General features: G+C 43.5%; 1 protein-coding gene across 4 annotated transcripts in view; it reads right to left on the bottom strand.

Moving 5' to 3' along the window:
• LOC139233160 (nucleus accumbens-associated protein 2-like) overlaps nt 1-19256 on the bottom strand; it is a 101910-nt gene that overhangs the window by 39896 nt on the left and 42758 nt on the right. Inside the window, exon 3 of one of the 4 annotated variants that reach the window (XM_070863748.1) lies at nt 16574-16645. The exons of the other annotated variants lie outside the window; for them this stretch is intronic. The gene's annotated coding sequence lies outside the window, so the exon portion shown is untranslated. The remainder of the gene's footprint in view (nt 1-16573; nt 16646-19256) is intronic. 4 annotated transcript variants of the gene reach the window in all.

Raw genomic sequence — 19256 nt, 5'->3', positions numbered from 1 at the left:
CAATTACCAGCTCTAGGTCCGTAACCCTGCAGGCTACGGCACTTCAAGTGCCCATCCAACCATCTCTTAAAACTGGCGAGGGTTTCTGCATCCACCACTCTTCCAGGCAGCGAGTTCCAGATCCCCACAACCCTCTGCGTAAAGAAGCCCCCCCTCAAATCCCCTCTAAACCTTCCACCAACCACCTTAAAACTATGCCGCCTCATAATAGACCCCTCCACCAATGGCAATAGACTCTTACTATCCACTATGTCCAGGCCCCTCAATATTTTGTGCACCTCAATGAGGTCTCCTCTCAACCTCCTCTGTTCCAATGAGAACAAACCCAGCCAATGCAATCTATCCTCATAACTAAGATTCTCCATTCCAGGCAGCATCCTAGTAAATCTCCTCTGCACCCTCTCTAGTGCAATCACATCCTTCCTATAATACGGCAACCAGAACTGCACACAGCTGTGGCCTAACCAAAGTATTATACAATTTAAGCATAACCTCCCTGCTCTTATATTCTATGCCTAGGCCAATAAAGGCAAGCATTCCGTATGCCTTCTTAACCACCTTATCCAGCTGGCCTGCTACTTTCAGGGATCTGTGGACAAGCACTCGAAGGTCCCTTTGTTCATCTACACTATTAAATGGCCTACCGCTTAATGTGTATACCCTTTCCTTATTAGCCCTCCCAAAGTGCATCACCTCACACTTCTCTGAATTAAATTCCATTTGGAATTCGCTGCCTCAGAGAGCTGTGGAAGCTGGGACATTGAATAAATTTAAGACAGAAATAGATAGTTTCTTAAACGATAAGGGATTAAGGGGTTATGAGGAGCGGGCAGGGAAGTAGACCGGAGTCCATGATCGGATCAGCCATGATCTTATTGAATGGCGGAGCAGACTCGAGGGGCCGTATGGCCTACTCCTGCTCCTATTTCTTATGTCCTTATGTCATGTTCATTGCATTTCTTTGTCACTGATTCTGGACAACCTTTACCTTGGCAAGAAGAAAACGCAGCAGACTAATAGGAATCTAACTGGGTACCACACACACTTTCACTCTGGTGCCAGCCTCCATTCAATAGGTGCATGTTGCCTTTTAATCGCCTCTCCTTTCAGCACAACACCCTTGCATCAGGCGGTAAGGGCATGGAGGCAGATCATTGCAAGGTGTAGCTGTTTTATACTGTTTTATAAAAGCCATCATGCACTAGATTTGATGCCATTCCATTGTCACACAGATGGAACTTGCCAAGACTCCATGAAGTAAGTGTATAAATAAAAAGCTACTGGGGAGGGGGTGAAGAATTCACACCATTATTTGAACTTTAAGTATAGATCAGTAATTGTACTCCATGCTACTCAAGCTGTGGAGGAGCCAGAACTTCTTCCAGTTAAACAATCGTGAAGACCAAAAAGGTAGAAAAATATTTCTAGACAATAGAACCAGCCAGGCCACAATGTTTTTTCTCTGCCCCTTAATTAGGATGTAGTTACAGCACTGTGCGGGGTTCTGGACACTCCACTGGAGGAAGGACAGAAAATCAATGTGAATGGTGCAGCACAGACCCAGTAAGAGTTACCAGGGATGAGGAGTCACAATTATGAACCTTGAAGAAAAAAAACTGGAGAAGTTTGGGATATTTTCACTGAAGTTGAAAAGGTTTAAAGGATGGGCTGAGAGGGGTCTTCAAGATTATGAAGGATTATAGAATCATATAGAATGGTTACAGCACTGAAGGCGGTCATTCGGGCCCATCAAGCCCATGCTGACTCTCAGCTACTCCCACTCCCCCCACCCTTTCCCTGTAGCCATGCAATTTTTTTTTCTTTCAGATACTTATCCAACTCCCTTTTGAAAGAGAAAACTGAGTCTGCCTCCACCACCCTTACCGGCTGTGCATTCCCGACCTTAACCATTTACAACCAAAAAAAAGTTTTTTCTTGCGTAGCCTTGTCCTTCTGCCAATCACCTTAAATCTGTGTCCTTTGGTTCTCGGCCCTTCTGCCAATGGGAACAGTTTCTCTCTATCCAGACCCTTAATGATTTTGAACACCTCTATCAAATCTCCTCTCAATCTTCTCTGCTCCAAGGAGAACAACCCCAGCTTCTCCAGTCTATCTACACAACTGATGTCTCTTATCCCTGGAATCATCCTCATAAATCTTTTCTGCACCTTCTTGAAGGCCTTCGCATCCTTCCTAAAGTGCGGTGCCCAGAATTGGACACAGTACTCCAGTTGAGCATGGACCTGCGAGGAAGCAGCAAGAATGTAAACCGGAAGCGAGAGGCTGAGCACTGCACGAACCTACAAGGAGACGCCGAGGAGCAACGAGAATAATAGGAGACAGCAGCATAGAGAGAAAAAACCCAGGAGTGATGTCACAGGATTGCTAGTAACTGATTGGTTGGTAAAGGTCACGCCGTGGTTTTTTTTTCCTTCAAGTTAGGATCTGGGATTAAATAGCTGGTTAAGGATAAAGCCAGAGCTAGCAGAGTAGTAACTGTTAATATGATAATAAATTAGCAACTGTTAATATATATTAATAACTTGAATTAGATACATCTTGGTCTTAAGTTTCTGAAGAGTAGTTAATAATCTATTAAATAAGAGGCATGACAAGGCAGCTCAGTCTCGTAGATCCACATCCTGCGTCATGTGGGAAATCTAAGATGCTTCTTCCCGTGTCCTGGACAAACACATGTGCAAGAAGTGTGATCAGCTGGAGGAACTCGAGCTCCAGGTTTCGGAGCTTAAGCGGTAGCTGTCGTCACCACAAGTAGTGCAGGAGTCCCCTTAATGCATGTCGCTCCCCAATCAGTATTCGGTTAAGAATACTAGTGAGGGCGATGGTTCCTCTGGGGAGTACAGCCAGAGCCAAATCCATGGCACCACGGGTGGCTCAGTTGTACAGGAGGGAGGAGGAAGAAAGAGTGGGAGAGCAATAGTGGTAGGGGATTCGATAGTCAGGGGAGCAGACAGGCGTTTCTGTGGCCGCAGACATGACTCTACGATGGTATATTGCCTTCTTGGTGCCAGGGTCAAGGGTGTCACTGAGCAGCTGCAAAGCATTCTGAGGGGGGAGGGTGAACAGCCAGAAGTCGTGGTCCGTATTGGTACCAACGACGTAGGCAGAAAGAGGCACGAGGTCCTGCAGGCAGATTTGAGTGAGTGAGGAAAGAGATTAAAAAGCAGGACCTCAAAAAGGTAGAAATCTCCGGATTACTCCCGGTGCCACGCGCAAGTGAGTATTGTTGTGTATCTGTAAAGCATGCACTCCCATGTTCCTCCATCAGGGAGTGCATCCCCTGAAGTCCCAATGGATCCCAGCATCCCTTGGGAGCACTGTATATAAGCCAGTCCCCAAGGCCTGTTCCTCACTCTGGAGTGTCTTAATAAAGACTGAGGTCACTGTTACTTTAACCTCCCTGTGTGCTGTCTCATCTGTGTTCGGAACACAATAACTGGCGACGAGTATACAAATCCAACGCAAAGATGCAGCAAACTGTGGGCATCCTGGAGAAGTTCTCAGAGGGTGAGGACTGGGAAGCCTATGTCGAACAGCTAGACCAGTACTTTGTAGCCAACGAGCTGGATGGAGAAGGAAGCGCTGCAAAAAGGAGAGCGGTCCTCCTCACAGTCTGCGGGGCACCGACCTACAGCCTCATGAAGAATCTTCTGGCTCTGGTGAAACCCACAGATAAGTCGGATGAGGAGCTGTGTACATTCGTTCGGGAGCATCTTAACCCGAGGGAGAGCTTGCTGACGGCGAGGTATCAGTTCTACACGTGCCAGCGATCTGAAGATCAGGAAGTAGCGAGCTACATCGCCGAGCTAAGGCGACTTGCAGGACAATGTGAGTTTGATGGCTACCTGGAGCAAATGTTCAGATAATCTTTTGTACTGGACATTGGCCACGAGACCAACCTACGAAAACTTTTGACTATAGAGACACCGACCCTCAGCAAGGTCATTGTGACAGCACAGGCGATTATGTCCACCAGTGATAACACCAAACAAATCTCAGCACACAAGTGCTAGCAATGTTCATAAATTAACTGGAACAGTGTGTGCGAGCAGAAATGTACAGGGCAGAAACCACGAGACTGCAACTGCCAGCAGGCCTCAGGTGACCCAGATGACTCAGAGTCCGTAACAAAGGATATTGCAAGGCAATTCACACCTTGTTGGCGCTGTGGAGACTTCCATTCAGCCTATTCATGCCGCTTCAAAGGGTATGTTTGCAAGAGCTGCGGAACAATGGGGCACCTCCAACGAGCTTGCAGACGAGTTGCAAGCTCTGCAAAACCTGCTAACCACCACATGGCAGAGGAAGATCGGTCCATGGTGGATCAAAGCAATTTCGAGCTTGAGAGAGAGGAGGCAGATGCTGAAGTACACAGGGTGCACACATTTTCAACGAAATGTCCACCTATAATGCTAAATGTAAAATTGAATGGCTTACCCATAAGCCATGGAACTGGACACTGGCGCTAGCCAATCCATCATGAGTAAAAAGATGTTTGAGAGACTGTGGGGCAACAAGGCATTCAAACCAGCACTGAGCCCCATCCACGCAAAACTGAGAACATACACCAAAGAGCTCATCACTGCCCTGGGCAGCGCCATGGTCAAGGTCACCTACGAGGGCACAGTGCACGAACTGCCACTCTGGATTGTCCCGGGCGATGGCCCCACACTGCTTGGAAGGAGCTGGCTGGGCAAAATCCGCTGGAACTGGGATGACATCCGAGCGCTATCACATGACGATAAGGCCTCATGTACCCAGATTCTTAACAAATTTCCTTCCCTTTTTGAGCCTGGCATTGGAAACTTTTCCGGGGTGAAGGTGCGGATCCACTTGGTCCCAGAGACATGACCCATTCACCACAAGGCGCGAGCGGTACCTCACATGAGGGAGAGTGGAAATCGAGCTGGACAGGCTGCAACACGAGAGCATCATCTCCCCAGTGGAATTCAGCGAGTGGGCCTGCCCGATTGTTCCAGCACTCAAAAGTGATGGCACGGTCAGGATTTGCGGCGATTATAAAGTAACTATTAATCGTTTCTCGCTACATGACCAATACCCGCTACTAAGGCAGACGACCTATTTGCGACGCTGGCAGGAGGCAAGACGTTCACCAAGCTCGGCCTGACTTCGGCCTACATGATGCAGGAACTGGAGGAGTCTTCCAGAGAAACATGGAGAGCCTACTCAAGTCGGTACCACGCTTGGTGGTTTTTCAGGACGACATATTGGTCACAGGTCAGGACACCATTGAGCACCTACAAAACCTGGAGGAGGTCCTCCATCGACTGGATCTCGTAGGGCTGCGGCTGAAGAGGTCGAAATGCGTCTTAATGGCAACAGAAGGGGAGTTTTTGGGGAGAAAGATTGCGGCTGACGGCATTCATAGAAACATAGAAAATAGGTGCAGAAGTAGGCCATTCAGCCCTTCGAGCCTGCACCGCCATTCAATGAGTTCATGGCTGAACATGCAACTTCAGTACCCCATTCCTGCTTTCTCGCCATACCCCTTGATCCCCCTAGTAGTAAGGACTTCATCTAACTCCTTTTTGAATATATTTAGTGAATTGGCCTCAACAACTTTCTGTGGTAGAGAATTCCACAGGTTCACCACTCTCTGGGTGAAGAAGTTTCTCCTCATCTCGGTCCTAAATGGCTTACCCCTTATCCTTAGACTGTGACCCCTCGTTCTGGACTTCCAACATTGTGAACATTCTTCCTGCATCTAACCTGTCTGAACCCATCAGAATTTTAAACGTTTCTATTAGATCCCCTCTCATTCTTCTAAACTCCAGTGTATACAAGCCCAGTTGATCGTCTTTCTTGATATGTCAGTCCCGCCATCCCGGGAATCAGTCTGGTGAACCTTCACTGCACTCCCTCAATAGCAAGAATGTCCTTCCTCAAGTTAGGAGACCAAAACTGTACACAATACTTCAGGTGGAGCCTCACCAAGGCCCTGTACAACTGTAGTAACACATCCCTGCCCCTGTACTCAAATTCCCTCGCTATGAAGGCCAACATGCCATTTGCCTTCTTAACCGCCTGCTGCACCTGCATGCCAACCTTCAATGACTGATGTACCATGACACCCAGGTCTCGTTGCACCTCACCTTTTCCTAATCTGTCACCATTCAGATAATAGTCTGTCTCTCTGTTTTTACAACCAAAGTGGATAACCTTACATTTATCCACATTATACTGCATCTGCCATGCATTTGTCCACTCACCTAACCTATCCAAGTCACTCTGCAGTCTCATAGCATCCTCCTCGCAGCTCACACTGCCACCCAACTTAGTGTCATCCGCAAATTTGGACATACAACATTTAATCCCCTCGTCTAAATCATTAATGTAAACAGCTGGGGCCCCAGCACAGAACCTTGCGGTACCCCACTAGTCACTGCCTGCCATTCTGAAAAGTACCCATTTACTCCTACTCTTTGCTTCCTGTCTGCCAACCAGTTCTCAATCCACGTCAGCACACTACCCCCAATCCCATGTGCTTTAACTTTGCACATTAATCTCTTGTGTGGGACCTTGTCGAAAGCCTTTTGAAAGTCCAAATACACTACATCAACTGGTTCTCCCTTGTCCACTCTACTGGAAACATCCTCAAAAAATTCCAGAAGATTTGTCAAGCATGATTTCCCTTTCACAAATCCATGCTGACTTGGACCTATCATGTCACCTCTTTCCAAATGCGCTGCTATGACATCCTTAATAATTGATTCTATCATTTTACCCACCACCGATGTCAGGCTGACCGGTCTATAATTCCCCGTTTTCTCTCTTCCCTCCTTTTTTAAAAAGTGGGGTTACATTGGCTACCCTCCACTCCATAGGAACTGATCTAGAGTATATGGAATGTTGGAAAATGACTGTCAATGCATCCACTATTTCCAAGGCCACCTCCTTAAGTACTCTGGGATGCAGATCATCAGGCCCTGGGGATTTATCGGCCTTCAATCCCATCAATTTCCCCAACACAATTTCCTGACTAATAAGGACTTCCCCAAGTTCCTCCTTCTTACTAGACCCTCTGACCCCTTTTATATCCGGAAGTTTGTTTATGTCCTCCTTAGTGAATACCGAACCAAAGTACTTGTTCAATTGGTCTGCCATTTTTTTGTTCCCAGTTATGACTTCCCCTGATTCTGACTGCAGGGGACCTACGTTTGTCTTTACTAACCTTTTTCTCTTTACATATCTATAGAAGCTTTTGCAGTCCATTTTATTGTTCCCTGCAAGCTTCCTCTCGTACTCTATTTTCCCTGCCCTAATCAAACCCTTTGTCCCCCTCTGCTGAGTTCTAAATTTCTCCCAATCCCCGGGTTCGCTGCTATTTCTGGCCAATTTGTATGCCACTTCCTTGGCTTTAATCCTATCCCTGATTTCCCTTGATAGCCACGGTTGAGCCATCTTCCCTTTTTTATTTTTACGCCAGACAGGGATGTACAATTGTTGTAGTTCATCCATGCAATCTCTAAATGTCTGCCATTGCCCATCCACTGTCAACCCCTTAAGTATCATTCGCCAATCTATCCTAGCCAATTCACGCCTCATACTTTCAAAGTTACCCTTCTTTAAGTTCTGGACCATGGTCTCTGAATTAACTGTTTCCTTCTCTATCCTAATGTAGAATTCCACCATATTATGGTCACTGCACTCTTCCCCAAGAGGCCTCGCACAACGAGATTGCTAATTAATCCCCTCTCATTACACAACACCCAATCTAAGATGGCCTCCCCCCTAGTTGGTTCCTCGACATATTGGGCTAATAAACCATCCCTTATGCACTCCAGGAAATCCTCCTCCACCGTATTTTTTCCAGTTTGGTTAGCCCAATCTATATGCATATTAAAGTCACCCATGATAACTGCTGCACCTTTATTGCATGCACCGCTAATTTCCTGTTTGATGCCCTCCCCAACATCACTACTACTGTTTGGAGGTCTGTACACAACTCCCACTAGCATTTTCTGCGCTTTGGTATTCCGTAGCTCCACACATACCGATTCCACATCATCCAAGCTAATGTCTTTCCTTACAATTGCATTAATTTCCTCACTCCCATATTCCACCATCAGGGAGTGCATCCCCTGAAGTTCCAAGGGATCCCAGCATCCCTTGGAAGCACTGTATATAAGCCAGCCCCTGAGGCCTGTTCCTCACTCTGGAATGTCTTCATAAAGACTGAGGTCACTGTTACTTTAACTTCCCTGTGTGCAGTCTCATCGGTGTTAGGAACACAATAAGTATAGAAATAAGAGAATATACCAGATGAATGTGTGGCTGGAGAGATGGTGCAGGAGGGAGAGTTTCAGATGCCTGGGACATTAGAACCGGTTCTGGGAGAAATGGGATCTGTACAGGCCGGACGGGTTGCACCTCAACAGGGCCAGAATCAATATCCTCACAGGGAGGTTTGATAGTGCTGTTGAGGAGGCTTTAACCTAATTTGCCAGGGGGATGGGCACCAGAATGCAATATTAGAAAGGGAAAATAAAGTGCTCAAGGGATTGAGAGGGGAAGAGAGCACGAAAGGAAGAAATAGTAAGGTATTAGGTAGGGTCCAACTAAGAATATAGGATGGTCTAAGATGGGTTTACAGTGTATGTATGTGAACGCATGAAGGTAAGTGAGCTGCAGGCACAAATAGCCACATGGCAATATGATGTTGTGGGCAATAACGAAGCCCTGGCTCAAAGGGCAGGAGTGGGTATTAAATATTCCTGGTTAGATGGTGTTCTGGAAATATTAGAAAGGGTAAGATAGAGATGGTGTGACAATATTGGTTAGGGAGAATGTTAGTGCTGGAGAGGGAGGATGTCCTCGAGGGGTCAAGGACAAAATCTATATGGCTAGAGTTAAGAAATAATAGGTGTCATTACACTACTAGGTGTATTCTATAGATCACCAAATAGTGGAAAAGATATGAGGAGCATATGTGCAGAGAAATTACAGAGAAGTGCAAGAACTAGAGGGTAGTAATAATGGGGGACTTCAACTATCCTAATATAGACTGGGATCGTAATAGTGTAAAGGGCAGAGAAGGGGAAAAATTCCTGGAGTGTGTTCAGGAAAACTTTCTTGATCAGTATGTTTTGGCATGACGAGAGAGGAGGCGTGGTGGATCTGGTTCTAGGGAAAGAGGTGGGTCAAGTGTCAGTAGGTGAACATTTAGGGAACAGTGATCATAGCATCATAAGGTTTAGATCAGCTATGGAAAAGGACGGAGCAATCTAGAGTAAAAACGGGAGGTAAGCTAATTTTAGTGGGATGAGAATAGATCTGGCCCAGGTAAATTGGAATCAAAGATTGGCAAGCAAAACTGTAGTGGAATACTGAGCTGCCTTTAAAGAGGAAATAGCTTGGGTACATTCCCACAAGGGGGAAAGATAGGGCAACTAAAGCCAGAACTCCCCAGATGACGAAACAGATAGAGAATATGAAGCAGAAAAAGAGTACGTATGACAGATGTCAAGTTGCAAATACATCTAAGAATCAGGCTATATATAAAGGTCAGAGAAGTGAAAAAGAAAATAAGAGGGGCAAAGAGAGGGTAGGGTGTGAAAATAGATTGGCAACCAACATAAAAGGTAGTCCAAAAGTCTTCTGTAGGTATATAAATAATAAAAGGGTAAGTAAGGGGAGGAGTGGGGCCGATTAGGAACCAAAAAGGAGACCAATGTATGGAGGCAGAGGGTATAACTGAATTACTAAATGAGTACTTTGCATCTGTCTTCACCAAGGAAGAGGATGCTGCCATAGACAGTGAAGGAGGAAGTAGTTGAGACACTTGATAGGATAAAAATTGATGGAGGTATCAGAAAGGCTGGCTGTACTTAAAAGTAGATAAATCACCAGGAGCGGATGGGATGCATCCTAGGATGCTGAGAGAATTGAGGGTGAAAATCGCAGAGGTACTGGCCATAATATTCCAACCCTCCATAGATACCATCATAGGCAGTCCCTTGAAATCGAGGAAGACTTGCTTCCACTCTAAAAGTGAGCTCTTGGGTGACTGAACAGTCCAATACGGGAATTACAGTCTGTCATAGGTGGAACAGACAGTCGTTGAAGGAAAGGGTGGGTGGAACTGGTTTGCCACACACTCCTTCCGCTGCCTGCGCTTGGTTTCTGCATACTCTCGGCGATGAGACTCGAGGTGCTCAGTGCCCTCCCGGATGCACTTCCTCCACTTAGGGCAGTCTTTGGCCAGGGACTCCCAGGTGTCAGTGGGGATGTTGCATTTTATCAAGGAGGCTTTGAGGGTATCCTTGAAACGTTTCCTCCACCCACCTTGGGCTCGCTTGCCGTGTAGGAGTTCCAAGTAGAGCGCTTGCTTTGGGAGTCTTGTGTCAGGCATGCGAACAATGTGGCTAACGTTGGTGCGTCTGTCCTCCCAGGGGATTTGCAGGATCTTGCAGACAGCGTTGGTGGTATTTCTCCAACGATTTGAGGTGTTTACTGTATATGGTCCACGTCTCTGTGCCATACAGGAGGGCCGGTATCACTACAGCCCTGTAAACCAAGAGCTTGGTGGCAGATTTGAGGGCCTGATCTTCGAACACTCTTTCCTCAGGCTGGCGCACTGGATACATAGATACAGTGTGGTGCCAGAAGACTGGAGAACTGCAAATGCTGCACTATTGTTCAAAATAGGGCGTAAATATAAACCCAGCAACTACAGGCCAGTCAGTTTAACCTCGGTAGTGGGGAAGCTTTTAGAAACAGTAATCAGGGACAAAATTAACAGTCACTTCGATAGGGGTGGATTAGTTAATGAAAGCCAGCATGAATTTGTTAAAGGCAAATTGTGTTTAATCAACTTTATCGAGTTTTTTGATGAGGCAAAAGAGAGGGTTGATGAGGGCAATGCGGTTGACATAGTGTACATGGATTTCCAAAAGGCGTTCGACAAAGTGCCACTAATAGGCTTGCCAGCAATTGATTACGATGGGCTAACTAGTGTTAGATTGTTTTCATTAGTTGTTGATGAGATGGTAGAGAAGTCACAAATCTAAGAAGAAGGGGAGGATATCAGGTTTTGGATTTCTGTGTCATTTTCCCACGGAAAGGTTTTGAAAAAAAAAAGTTTTAAAATATTGAGTTTAACAAAAAAGGTCCAAGACAAAAGGTGAAAAAATATGCTAATAGCACTCATTTTCCCCTCCCCATCTCCACCCAAAAATGTGCAAACAATAAGCAATTCATTAGCTTGTCTTGGTAATTGAAAAACATCTCTCACACATTGCGCTGGGAAGTCTCTGGTCCCACCTGTCTTATGAACGGAGGGTGATTTTTTAAAAAAACAGAAAGAGAGAAATGGGCAGTCAGCCAGATCCAGCAAATAATGCAAAGTGAATCAGGCTTTTAACAGAAACAACCCACTGATGTGAGGAAGCAGTTCATTTTTTTCGATTATTACGCAAAAACAAGTAGTATTCATTAAGTTAAGCGAGTCCAATCATCACTGCTGCTCTGTACATTAACCTAATAAAATAACACAACTTAAACTATTTATATATGGCCTCGCCTCACCGGGTATTCTCTTAATTTTGCCTTTGAAAAGATTAGAAGGACCTGCAGGGGCAAACATGAAAGGCTCGAATATCCGGTTCCATTATTCTACTATTCTATCACACCCATGGATTATGCTATTGTATAATTAGATATCAGGCAGTGCAGATGCTCAGCGCCACTATACCTGACAGAATATCTACGGCAAGACCCTAGCTTGCAGAAGGAGGCTAGAAAAAAATAATCCTTTACTCTCAGGATGGTTGAAATGCAGAATCCTCCATCAGGAAACATTGTTAAAGCAGAGTTCAGAAGTATTTTCAAAAGAGAATGAGATAGTTGCGTCAGATAGAGGAATATTAAAGAGTACAGGGAGTGACCAGGTGAGTGGGATTAGACCAGCTAATGTGGAGAAAAATATCAGTGTTTCTGTGCTGGAACATTCAGATTCCGTTACTGCTTGCCATCTGTTCCTTCTCCGTGAAGCGCCTTAGGATGTTTTACTACACTAAAGGGACTATTTATTGGAGTGGTTGTTGTTACACGATGTTACAGCTTTGGAAGGTTTTTTTTACTGTGAAAGTACAAAATGGTGCAAAATTCCTTGCAAATGTGGTCTCAAAGCTCTACTTTGCCAAAGGCTTAAAACATGCACAGCGAGAACTTGCCTAACCATAAATTAGCAAAATGACTGTTGATAATCCCATGACTGAACATGGTTAAGAGGTATGACACATTGAAGTGTTCTAATCCACTGTTCTCCCACTGCTGGGGCCTGGGTTGAATCCAGCTCAGAGAAGAAATGTTCCTCTCTCCAAGAGTTCTGAATGAGCAGTTTCAACATATTTCCCAATGGGTGCCATTCCAAAGCACTAAACTGACAACAATTCAGTGCAAAATGAGCGCTTTGACAGAAAGGATGGCAAGTATAGGAAATGCAGTGACCTAATGTTACCGCATACGTGGTTAGGATGGAGGCACACTGACAATAGAATAGAAGCAGCTCTTCCTGCATCTAGTCTTAATATCCCTGGGTCTTCCAGTACTTTAACAAAGAAGAAAGACTCGCATTTATATAGCGTCTTTCACGACCACCGGACATCCCAAAGCGCTTTATAGCCAAAGAAGTTCTTTTGAAGTGTTGCCATTGTTGTAATGTGGGAAGCATTTAAGCTGAGGCAGGGCACACAGTGCAAATGTTTCATTCCACAGCACAGAATTCACCCTACAGTGTCCAATTCTACTCACTTAAAAAATAAAATTCCACAAAAAAGTAATATACAAGGGTTTTCATCTGTTTTTACTGCACAAGTTTAAGATCCAGATGAGAAATGCTTATAAGTAGGCAGGAACATTAACAGGATTCTGGAGAAACTTCTAACCTTTGCAACCACAGCAGTGAACATGTTTAATGGGATCATTAATAAGTCGGAAACTATTGCTGGATAATTTACTTCCAGTTGTCACAAGGCTGTAACGATTTGAAATAACACGAGTGTACATGTGTAAATATGCCAATGCTTATTTAAACCTTGTTGTAAGCTTCCCACAAGCTTAGTTTCCCCACAGACAATCCAACTAAAATGGTTTGTCAGCTGAAAAACCTGTTCCTTGGTCATTTTTTTTTGCGGTAAGCACGAGCCAAAAGACTTGCACAATGACAGATTTGATCAAAATCTGCAACAACTGTAATTTATAAATTCTGCAAGACTGCCCTTCAGAAAAGGTAATTCTTTTTCCAAGAGTGCTGGGCATGACCAGATTATTTTCTTTTTAAAAAGTTCACTCAAAGCCAAAAGAAGCTCAGGGGTAAAAATAAATATTATTGGAATAACAATGATCCTCTTTAGAAGCACAAGGGGAGTTTCATTATGTTCCATTTCCAAAGCTATGTCATGAAGCAGCACTGTAATAGAATTCGCGATTGAAATATACTAGTTGGTCTCAATTTTCTTTAAAACATATACTTAATATATTTTATATATTACTAATAGATCTCCAGTGACATTCCTTGCAGTGAGACATAGAATTTGCTGTTTTTTAACAACAGAGGTGTTTAATCAATGTCGGACATAACACTGATTTACAGGCACTGAATAAGTTAAACTCCATTTTTATTAAATCGTATTTGAAGATTTTTTTTTCAAAACAGTGCTTTGGGGATTGAATTCCATAAATCAGTCCATTATTCAGTGAAAATTAGAAATGCCTTTATTTTTTATATATGTATTCCATCATTTATGTATTTAACTTTTATTCTATAGCATTTTTAAAGCTGACAATGCATTGCAAGTGTGCTTGCAGGATATACCAATAGGAGGTAAATATTTTAGCAGTATGGGAGGCGGGTGGGGGGGGCAGGGGAAAGAGTGAAGAGGGAATGGGGTTTAGCTGAACTAGCGGGTAGTCCTGCACTTTGGCAGCACTGGGGAATAATCCTGAGGTTTAGCAGAAGTAGGATGTGGGTTGTGGGGGTTGACATACTGCAGTGGGCCTAGTGGCATTTGGCAGCAAACCTGAGGTTCGGCACAACTGGTAAATTCCTGGTGTATGGTAGCATTGGGCTTCTCGAAGTAGGGCACTGGGTTGTGGGGGGGGGGGGGGGGTGGTCTGAATCCCATGTCTGCCAACACTGCTGTGAGATTTTCTAAAGGGATTGCCATAAACACTCAATATGAATTTTCAACGCTTTAATCATCGCCTGTGCTTTGTTGAAAGTTGGTCATGAGAATGTTTATATTTTCCTGTAGCTGAGGGGGAGAAAGACAGACACAGAAATGCTCGCCCAGGAGCCAATCATAAAAGACCAAATTCAGGTTTGGCATAACTGGACGTTGAACGAGAGGTTTGGTGTACGGAAAAATATTCTACCAGTACTGAATAGTATTGATAGATCCTGGAAAATGATACTCAACATATGCTCAGACTAACAACCCAAATTCAGCTCACAGATCTGGGTAAAGATATCAAGTCCAAGCCCATGCATTTTGGAGAGGTTAAGACCTTCAAGTAAAAACTTTAATGAAGACAGAAACACATCATAAAAGGATAGTTCAATGGATAAATATAATCATTGCAAAATAAGTCATATGTTTGAATCCTTACGTTGGACATTAGAAATTTATTTTGCTGAGAAGAGAATAAAAAGTTTTCAGACTAAAAATTTTCAAAAGCATTTTCAATAATGTGTGGAAAAGACTATGCAACACCACCAGTGGTCAGGTTGTGCAATTAAAGATTTATTGAGGGGATTTCCATTATAAAGGTGGACATATGAATGTATAATAGATGTTGACACAAAAGTGACAAAACTTGCATTTATATGGCGCCTTTCACGACCACCGGACTTCCCAAAGCAGTTTACAGCCAATGAAGTACTTTTGAAGTGTGGGAAACGCAGCAGCCAATTTGCACACAGCAAGATCCCACAAACAGCACTGTGATGATCTGTTTTAGTGATGTTAATTGAGGGATAAATATTGGCCAGAACACCAGGGTAACTCCCCTGCTCTTCTTCGAAATAGTGCCATAGGATCTTTTACATCTGCCTGAGGGGGGTGCAGATGGGACCTCGGTTTAACATCTCATCCGAAAGGTGGCTATTCCAACAGTGCAGCACTCCCTCAGTACTGCACCGGAGTGTCAATCTAGATTTTTGCACTTGTCCCAGGGTGCTACCAACTGAGTCAACAGCAAGTAATATTTTAGACACAGGAAGTGCATGTAGAAGCAGGATTTTTAATAAAAATACCAGTCAATACCCTGTGGCATTGCACATGGAGTGAAAAACAGGTGGTTTGGAGTATAACTAGAAGAGTTTAGACCAAACGAAGTGCTACAGCGCTACCACTGGTCGGAGGGTGCAACTGCAGGTTTATCTAGGAAGTTTCCATTAGAAATGTGGACATAGGAATTTCATAATGGAAAAAGTTGACACAGGAAGTACGGATACACAAGATTTAAAAAATAATATAGATGCTATATATATTTCCTGTGATTCCACTATGTGAACAATGTTTATCACGTTCATTATGTCATTCCTGGTTAAACAAGACCAGTAACGGGAGATTTTTCAGTCACCCTGTTTCCACAGACTAATCTTGGGGTAGAAATCCAATGAGCAGCAGTTACCATGGAAAAAAGTCATGTCAATTACCAGGAACAAAACAACCATTATCGAATAAATTGAAATCTACCAAATCCCCACACCTGCAATTTACTGTAACTGGCCCAGAGTCCTGTCAAAGAGCTACTCAGGTCAGTCACATGCTTACCAGAAACTCCGTGAAAATGGCTAAAAACTGGCATGTAACTACTACTGACCAGTGAGATTGCTACAAAGTTGCCAACATTTGATCACCATTGCCCACTAAGATTCCGAAAAGAATGAGACTAATTGGAAAGATCACGATTCCCATTGAGACACAGCATCATTTTTAAAACTATTATAGATAATGGCCTGGAGTTTCCGCTCGGTTGCGCTGTTTTTTTCGGCGCAATTCACCCAAAATCGGCCAAACCAGTGCGAAAAGTTATGGAATTTTAAGCGCAAATTACGTTCAGCGCAACCCGCGTTGCCACGATCCTTTGCGCTAGATTTTTTAAATTGCATTAGAAGTCAGCACCACCCACAAAATGATCAATGCCCTCAGTTCAAATTAGTCACCATTACAAGTTTCCGCTAACTGCGTTCATTTGCGGGCTTGCAAGACTCAAAAAAATAAGCTTTTTTTGGTGCAAGGACACCAATAGGTAAGTTTTAAAACCTTTTGAAATTAACTTTTTTTTAAAAAAAGTTTACTAAGAAACTGACCACTGTTCACCAATATAACTAGCAAATGGTTCTGTATAATTTTTTGTGTCATTTCCAGTTATTTAAAATTGGTTTACTCACAGATGATGGACTAGACAGATTAAAATGCGATAAACCCATTTTCAGCTGTATTAATCCAAACTGCACCAAGTTACCACTCTTAAATATATTGAGGTATATTTTTTAAAGCAAAATCTTTATAAAAAAAATTACCTTCTAAAATGCTGCCCGATTGCACTGGTTCATGGCAGACTTTACATTCAACGATATGCAAATGAGTTTGAGCTGAAACACAAGAAAAAACACTTCTGAAAATGAGCACAGTTTGGGGCGTAATTTGCCCCTCGATCACCGAATGCACCCAGAGTGGAAACTCTACCCCAATACGTTCTACATCCACAGACGAGACACACACTAATAAAGCCTAGCTGTATGATGCAGCCTTCTATTGAATCATCCAGAAGCTGGAATCTGACACGACTCATTTCTAGGAAGAGGAAAAGTAGATGCCAAAAGGCACAAACCTCCCAGTGTGCTTCTGCTTTTCATTCTCGACGATTCACACGACGTTGAAGCTTCAATGAGGGCAGGATATTTTTCAACAGCGCTGTTAGTCAGTCCTCTTCAACCTCCCTGCATCTTTACCTTGAAACTTTTGCTTCTCACTACCCCTCTCAACACCCCACCCCCCAGCAAAACACACTAATGAATCGTGGTTTTAGATACCAACTCAAAAATGCAAGCATGTGCAATCAAAATGAATACTAAAAATCAAGTCTTAGCAGCACGGATAGCAGGTGAAGACAGTTCTATAAAAATATCCTACTAATAATTCATCACTAAGCAGATACAAATAGCCAAAATGCGGAAAATACTCCATACACTTCAGTTCTGGTCATCATGTTACAGGCTATCTGCTAAGCCTCAGTTTACACCTCTGTCACACTTACCTGGGCCGTGTAGGTAAGCTGCAATACCATCACTTCACTACAGCAAACACTGGCCAGAAACAGATGCATAGCACCTTAATACAGCCCATGCATGCACTGTGACTTTGCACTTCAAAAGACATTTGAATGGCGAGAGTGCAGAGTAAAAGTAACCTGTTCGCACATATTAAATTTTACTATACAGATGTACAGGGCTGAGGGCTCTGGTAACTAGTTTTACAGCAGCATCAATGTGCATCTCAACATGCACTGATTGTGGTCAATGGTTGGCTCCTGCTGTCAGATTCAATACTCTACTAATGGAAATGCCTATTCAGTGGGTCTCTTTAAAAGCTCTGCAGCCGAAGCAGAATGCAATTCAGCCATTTTCACGCTGAATTTGCACCACCACAGACACAAATCTGGCATGAAAAATCATAGGATGACAACAGGATTAACTGTCATTTTGGTCATCAGTGTGCCGACATTCTTTGATGAGGTCCGTGCTCTGACCACCCTGCCCCAACCTCAAGGGTGCAATTCTGCTTTTTCCATTCCCCATACCAGCTATCCTGTGCCCCATGTGCACTTGTGTCAATCCAGACAGCATTTGGGACCCATGCCCACTTGAAATTAATCGAGACTGGCCTTGCTCATTTAGGTAGGGCCCTTAAACAACAGATAACATTGACCACAGTCCCATCAGTCCGAGCTGGAATCTAAAAACGCAGGTGCTCGAGGTGAAAGGACCTTGTGATAACTGACACTGCATTTTGGATTATAACTTTCAACTAACCAGGTACAAATACTGCAACCAACACAAGCTCAGTCATCTATTTTGTGTGTCATTGTTGTTAAGTATGTTACAAAATGTGCACTTGGCAAAAAAAATTTCACACATACAGTGTGATAATTAAATTAAGTGTAAACTCACTGCTACTAAAATAATTTAGACTGCAATGATTTGACAGCACTGTTACAAAACATCTCAAATGAGGAGAAAAGGGAAAATGAACCAATTTACTCTATTGATATTCATATTTGGGAGTCTAATCGACAATGAAAGCATCGCATTTTGATCAATGTTCCAGTCAAGGAGCTTCTCCAGCAACCAGATAAAACAAACATTCCCAGTAACAAGTGCAAAAATATTTATGTCTGCTGCAAGGCGTCAATGAGATTTAACCGTACTGTGTTGTTTGCAGCAGGAAACCCAATGGTGCAAGAGAGAGAAAAAGTTTCCACATTCAGGTATTCTGCAAACCAACAATTCCAACACACACGGTGAAACACACAACCACAAAACCCAGAATTTCCTCCAACATTTATTGCGACATCAAAAGATTTTTTTATGTGCTGTAAATCCTGCTGATTCAGAAAAGAAAAATGACGGTCATTCATGAAGCACAAAGAGACTGTAAATTAACTGTACGGTATTAAACAGGCACATTTCGATTTGCTCAGCAGTGTCACATTTGGATGGTTTTGAGCCAAGGATGAAATTAAGCTCGATAATCCTTCTCTGCTTTTAAGTGCTCCATATTTCTTACCAGGGGAAGGCCTGATTCAGTGGGTGAGACTTAAATTTCACTGGCTGTCAGATTAATATTTCTAACATGTGACAGTCAAATACAATAACTCTCGCGTGTGAATCAATTAATGATCAGCAGCAGCACAAAATGATCCTGAATTCATTTAAAAATGTGTGCCAGGTTCTATCAAGACACACACACACACTCCAGCGCAGACTGATGGGCTGAAAATTTCCCGTGCCTGCAAAAATTTTACACAAAATTAATGTGGGTAAAGGTTGTGGTTCACAACACAAAACCAGCAGCCTCACTCAGAGAAAAGAGTCTCGGCCCATTGTAGATGTTTTGTTTCCAACCAGAAGATAAGGATTTCATCACAAATATTTCACTGCCCCAGTGTCCACTATACCTCAGAGGCCTGAAGTTCCACGTATT

Source organism: Pristiophorus japonicus, chromosome 20 (assembly GCF_044704955.1).
Source record: "Pristiophorus japonicus isolate sPriJap1 chromosome 20, sPriJap1.hap1, whole genome shotgun sequence".
NCBI lineage: Eukaryota > Metazoa > Chordata > Chondrichthyes > Pristiophoridae > Pristiophorus > Pristiophorus japonicus.
The sequence above is the reverse complement of the archived record's forward strand: the minus strand, read 5'-3'. Positions and strand labels throughout refer to the sequence as shown.